We start from the raw sequence: 6000 nt of genomic DNA, 5'->3' as shown, positions 1-6000 counted from the left end.
TTCTAGCTCTTTACCTGTGTTCTCCTTTATTTCTTTGAGGGTGCTATTTATGTCTTTCTTAAAGTCCTCCTGTATCATTATCATGAGAAGTGATTTTATATCTGAATCTTGCTTTTCCAGTGTGATGGAGTGTCTAGGACTTGCTTTGGTGGGAGAACTGGGTTTGATGATGCCAAGTAACCTTGGTTTGTGTTGTTTATTTTCTTACACTTGCCTCCTGCCATCTGGTTATCTCTAGAGCTACCTGCCCTTATAAATCAGACTGGAGCCTGTCCTTCCTGTGATCCTGGTTGTGTCAGAACTCCTCAGAGTCAGGCTGTCTCTGTGATCCTGTGATTCTGGGATCCTGTGACCCTGGGCTTGTTAGAGCACCTGGGAGTGCAGCAGCTTCCTTTGGGTGTTGTGGGACTAGCTGAGGAGCCTGGGCCTAAGGTCTGCTCAGGACATCAGCCCAGAGAGACCTGAAAGAACTCAAGCCACTCTGCTGGTACAGTTCCTTTGTGCTTGGTCCCGCTGGTCCCAGTTACTCCCAGTGTTGGGACAAATGTTTGGTCCTCCTCCCCTCTGATCCTGAGAGTATCAGAGCGCCTGGGAGTGAAGCTTCCTCTGGGTGTTGTGGGACTGGCTATAGAGCTTGCACCCAAGGTCTGCTCAGGATACCAGCCCAGAGAGACTGGCTTTTTGAGTACTTTTACATTGATATTCATAAGCAAAATTTGTCTGAAAATTTTTCTTTTCTGAATCTTTCTGTAGTTTAGGTATCAGAGTAATTATGGCTCCATAAAATGAAGTAGGTAATGATCCTTCTGTTTTTATTTTATGGAATGGTTTGAAGAGTATTGGTACTAGCTATTCTTTCAAGGTCTGGTAGAATTCTGCACTAAATCCCTGGGATGAAGCCTACTTGATCATGATGGATGATCATTTTGATGTGGTCTTGGACTCGGTTTGTAATAATTTTATTGAGTATTTTTGCATCGGTATTTATAAGGGAAATTGGTCTGAAGTTTTCTTCCTTTTATTTATTTATTTGATTTTTTAAAATGATTTATTTATTGTTATATGTAAGTACAATGTAGCTGTCTTCAGACACACCAGAAGAGGGCATCAGATCTCATTACGGATGGTTGTCAGCCACCATGTGGTTGCTGGGATTTGAACTCACGACCTTCAGAAGAGCAGTCGGTGCTCTTACCTGCTGAACCATCTCACAGCCCTATTTATTTATTTTATATTAGATATTTTCTTTATCTACATGTCATATGATATCTCCTTTCCCAGTTTCCCCTCCAAACAAAGAACAAAACAAAACAAAACAAAACAAAACAACAACAACAAAACCCTGTTCCCTCCCCCTTCCCCCTGCTCACCAATCCACCCTCTCCCATTCCCTGGCCCTAGCATTCCCTGTCATACACTGGGGCATAGAATCTTCACAGGGACAAGGGCCTCTCCTCTATTGATGACCGACTTTTTGAATGCATACTGCGGTGTGTGCTAGGCTCTTGACTGTGTTCTCTTACTGAAAGTTGGGCATCCTTTGGCTAGTATCTCCCTGATTCTCCTTGCTTCTTGTAGCATGTACTTTACATGCCATCAATGAGTTCTATTTTTTTATTAGATATTTTCTTTATTTACATGTCATATGATTTCTCCTTTCACAGTTTCCCCTCCAAAAAACAAACAAACAAACAGACAAGCAAACAAAAACAACAAGAACAAACCCCTGTTGCTTCCCCCCTCCCCATGCTTACCACCCCGCCCTCTCCCACTTATTGCCTCTGGCATTCCCCTACACTGGGGCACAGAACCTTCACTGGGCCAAGGGCCTCTCCTCTCATTGATGATCGACTTTGCAATTCTCTACTATACACATGCTGCCAGAACAATCAGTCCCACCATGTATAGTCCTTGGTTGGAGATTGAGTCCCTGGGAGCTCTGAGGATAGCTAGTTAGAATGATGTAAGATGTACCTAGTTTATTCTACTTAACAAAACATCTCTAGATTCATCACTGCTGTTTCAAATGGCAGAATTTACTTCAGTACTCCAGTATACGTAACGTCATTTCTTTATTCATTCACTCACTGATGGACATGAAAATTATGGCATATCTTAGTTGTTATGGTAACACTTCGGTGAACATAGGCGTGCAGATGTTTCTTTTGACCCACAGACTTCAGTCTTTTGTATACACAGCCAGTAGTGGGATTGCTGGATCATATGGAAGCACCATCTCTGGCTTTCCAAGGAACCGTTATAACTAGCTTTTATAATGGCTGGACTAATTTATGTTACTACCAAGAATGTCTAAGGATTCCCTTTCAGTCCTTCAATATTCTTACTTTAGTAGTTTATTTTCATTGTTTTTATCTGTTTCCCCCAAATTCTCTTGTGTGTATGTTTTCATGTTTGTATATGCAGGCACATAAGTGTGTCTACTCATATGTTCATAAAGGCAGAGATAAGCCTCAGGCATCGTTGCTCAGGCACCTTACACCTTGGTGTAATGTTGTCATTTGGTTTGTCTTGGAGACAGTGCCTCTTGACAACATGCAGCCCATGGATTCTGCAGCACTGACTGACATGCTGAGGTGCAAGCGTGTGCCATGGGCCACAAGCTTGGCTGTCTCCTGTGGACCCTGAAAGGCAGCAAGCACCGTCTGATCTATCAATCCCTGAAACAATTCTTTAACATGGCTCTTATACCATCCGGCCTTGTGATTTCCAGGCTTTCCTGTCATGTCTTACTTCAGAGATAGTGAACAGATTTACTTAGGTCGTTGCCATTGAGCCACTGTGCTGCTGGTTATTCTTCACGTTGCAGTCTGGGCTTTTGTCTGCAGGATATCTCTAACCCAAGATGGGAAAATACCTGTGTGGTGTATGTGGGGCATGTGTGCATCTGTCTGTCTGTCTGTCTGTCCATGTGTTGCGTGTTTTCTTACTATTTTTTTTTTTTTTTTGTCAATAGCTGTGGATTTTGGATTAGGATTGTGGATAATAAGTTGGGATAGGTTTCATGGTTATACTGGCAGGCATGACTTGAGACCTTGGTTTGTTATTTGGGACTTTGTTCTTTCCTAAAGCCCCAGGTGCCTCAGGCTTTCACATGGTTCTTTAGAGCTAGAATGCAGAAGTGTTCTAGAGCCCTCTATTAGAATGTGAAACACTAAAGATCCTGGCTGCCCAGACAGCATAAGATCCATAATCTAAATGTGGTATTTCTGTTCCCATGTGGCAACTGAAATCCCGGTTTGCATATGTTGAAGTCTCTATCAGATCCTACTTGAGGCTACCATGTTTGTCATCCATGAAGATATGCACTTCTACTCTTCCCTGGAAGCATAGCTTTGTGTCCTTAGGGTAGTATTCATCTCTCCCTCCCCTCCGCTTCCCTCCTCTCCCCTCCACTTTCTTCCCTCCCCTTTCTTCCCCTTCCTCTTCCTCCCCTCCCTTCCTCTCCTCTCTACTTCTCTCCCTTCCCCCTCCTTCTTTCCTCTCTCCGCTCTTTTCCTCCTCTTCCTCCCCTTCCCTCTACTTCTCTTCCCTCTCCTTCCCTTTTCCTCTCTTTCATGCTCATTATTGACAAAGCAGTAAGTAGCCTTGTATATTTATGCTTCACATGTTTTCCTTTGCTTCTTCAGGATAAATTGGAGGAAGTAAATGTTCAGGTAAGTCCCCTGGAAGACAGTACAGATCTACCCCTCAATGTTGATGCCAAGGTGTATCTTCTTCCTCCCCTCAGTAAAGCTGGCTGTTTCAAAAGACTTCTGCAGCATCAATTAACCAGCTAATGTAATTAGTTTTCATCTCTCTTACTGTTTTTCTAAAGTTTTCTATTTTTCAAGACTTGTTGCTTGTACAGATACACAGATCTATATGAAATATGTATGAGATAAATGAAGAATATACACATGTCTATATGAGACTTGTTGCTTGTACAGATATACTTATCTATATGAGTCATAGATGATAAGAACAGAGAGAATGTGTTATGAAGATTTAAAAGATTCTGTTATTATGATGTGTGAGGGGGGAGAAAGTATGAGCGAGCACATGTAAAGGTCAGAGGACAATTTGGGGGAGTTGGTTCTTTCCTTTCACCGTGTTGGGACAGGTTCTCTCTTGTTTTTCCTATACTTAATATTACAGACCACTTGTGGTCTGCAGGCTCTGAGAAAGTCTCCTGTCTCTCCTTCCCATCTCACCATAGAAATGCTTTTCTTCCTTTACTCGAGTTCCAGGGATTGTCAGGCTTGTGCTGTGTTCATTTTATCAGCTTGTGATAAAAGCTTTTATGAAATCCCTCAGCACCCACTTGAGTGTTTGACTAGTCACATGGATGCCTTCAATAATGTTCAGTTCTGCAACTGGTACTGGCAAGTATTGGAGAAGCTAATGCTTGAATGGTGCTAAAGCTGTGGTTAGGGTCATGGGAAGTATGTGCATCTCTGCTAAAGCCCATTTGGCAATCTTTTAAAAGTGAGTGTGACAAAGACTGCAGAGATGGCTCACTCAGTGGGAAAGAATGCTACTGCACAAGCACCAGGGCCTGATGTCAATAACACATAGAAGCTGAGCATTGCCGCACCTGCCTCAAGCCACACAGTTGTAGAGCAGAGACAAGAGGATCACTGGGGCTCACTGGATACCAGCCTATCTCCAAGTTCAGTGAGAGACCCTGTTTCAGGGGAATAAGGTGGAGAATATAGAGCAGATAATTGATGTCTTCACCTGCTGTCTGTGTGTGTGTACTTGGCACACATGCACATCCCATACACATCACTCACTGCATCTCTCACACACACTGTGGATGTAACTGCCTGCTGCAGTTAATTTTTAATTAGAATTACTTTTATAATGAGAGAAGCTTTTAAAATGAACTTTAGAACTTTAAAAGAGCTTACTTTTAAAACTGGAGGTCAGAGTCAGCATTAACAGATGGTCTGCCTACAAATCATTGTTTTTCTTGTTTCTGATTGTAAAAATCAGTGAGATAAATAAACACAGATGATTATTTCAAATTCTGATTCTTTCCTGGAGATATATTGTCTTAAGGTTTTATTGCTGGGAAGAGACACAATGACCAAGACAACTCTTATGTGTAAAACATTTATCTAGGGCTGGCTTACAGTCTCAGAGGTTTAATTGACAATTTCAGTTTAGTCTATTGACATCACAGTGGAAAGCATGGCAGCATGCAGGCAGACTTGGTACTGGAGGAGCAGAGAGTTCTACATCTTGATCCAAAGACAGCCAGGAGGAGGGTCTCTTCCACACTGGGCAGAGCTGATTACTAAGATACCTCAGAGCCCATCCCCACAGTGGCACACTTCATCTAACAAAGCCACACCTATTCCAATAAGGCCACATCTCCTAGTAGTGCCACTCCCCATGGGCCAAGCTTTCAAGCACAGGAGTCTATGGGGCCAAACCTTTTCAAACCACAACACCTATTATTATTGCATATACTCTGACATTAGATTAAAATGCACACACACTCACAAGTACACAGATACACAGCAATACATATATACATACATACATACATACATACATACATACATACATACAAAGCACGCACACAGCCCTCTGCATTGCCCTGTCAGAATCTTTGGAATAAGACAAATCGGATAGATTTGATTCCTTAGATTGAAAGTCCCTTGGCAGCGGTGGTTGTTTGTATGTTTGTTGCTTGTTTGCTTTTGCTGCTCTTGTTTAGAGGATTGAGACCTAGGCAGGAATTTTCTGTTCTTAGTACTGAGCTGTGTGTGTGGGTAAGCACCAAAAAAGGGACACAGCCTTTTACACCTGAAAAATTACTGCTGTGTGCTTAGACTTCACCCAAAGAAGTGTGGGTAAAATCATGACAAAAACTTTGTTTTCTTCCCTAGTATTCCATCATATCTAAATTCTGTAAGTTCTTTATCCATTCTACCCACTGGTATTTGCATTTCTAGCTTGAAGCTTCACACTGCCTTTGCCTTCTTGAAAAAA

General features: G+C 42.2%; 1 protein-coding gene across 6 annotated transcripts in view; it reads left to right on the top strand.

Moving 5' to 3' along the window:
• Dnah11 (dynein axonemal heavy chain 11) overlaps nucleotides 1-6000 on the top strand; it is a 328931-nt gene that overhangs the window by 109311 nt on the left and 213620 nt on the right. For 2 of the 6 annotated variants that reach the window (XM_031357837.1, XM_031357838.1), the window contains exons 1-2: nucleotides 3180-3366; nucleotides 3648-3674. The exons of the other annotated variants lie outside the window; for them this stretch is intronic. The gene's annotated coding sequence lies outside the window, so the exon portion shown is untranslated. Of the gene's footprint in view, nucleotides 1-3179; nucleotides 3367-3647; nucleotides 3675-6000 lie in introns of those variants that run through there. 6 annotated transcript variants of the gene reach the window in all.

The sequence above is a fragment of the Mastomys coucha genome, unplaced genomic scaffold (genome assembly GCF_008632895.1).
Source record: "Mastomys coucha isolate ucsf_1 unplaced genomic scaffold, UCSF_Mcou_1 pScaffold6, whole genome shotgun sequence".
Classification (NCBI taxonomy): Eukaryota; Metazoa; Chordata; class Mammalia; order Rodentia; family Muridae; genus Mastomys; species Mastomys coucha.
Note: the sequence above shows the minus strand (reverse complement) of the source record. Positions and strands in the feature narration are given on the sequence as shown.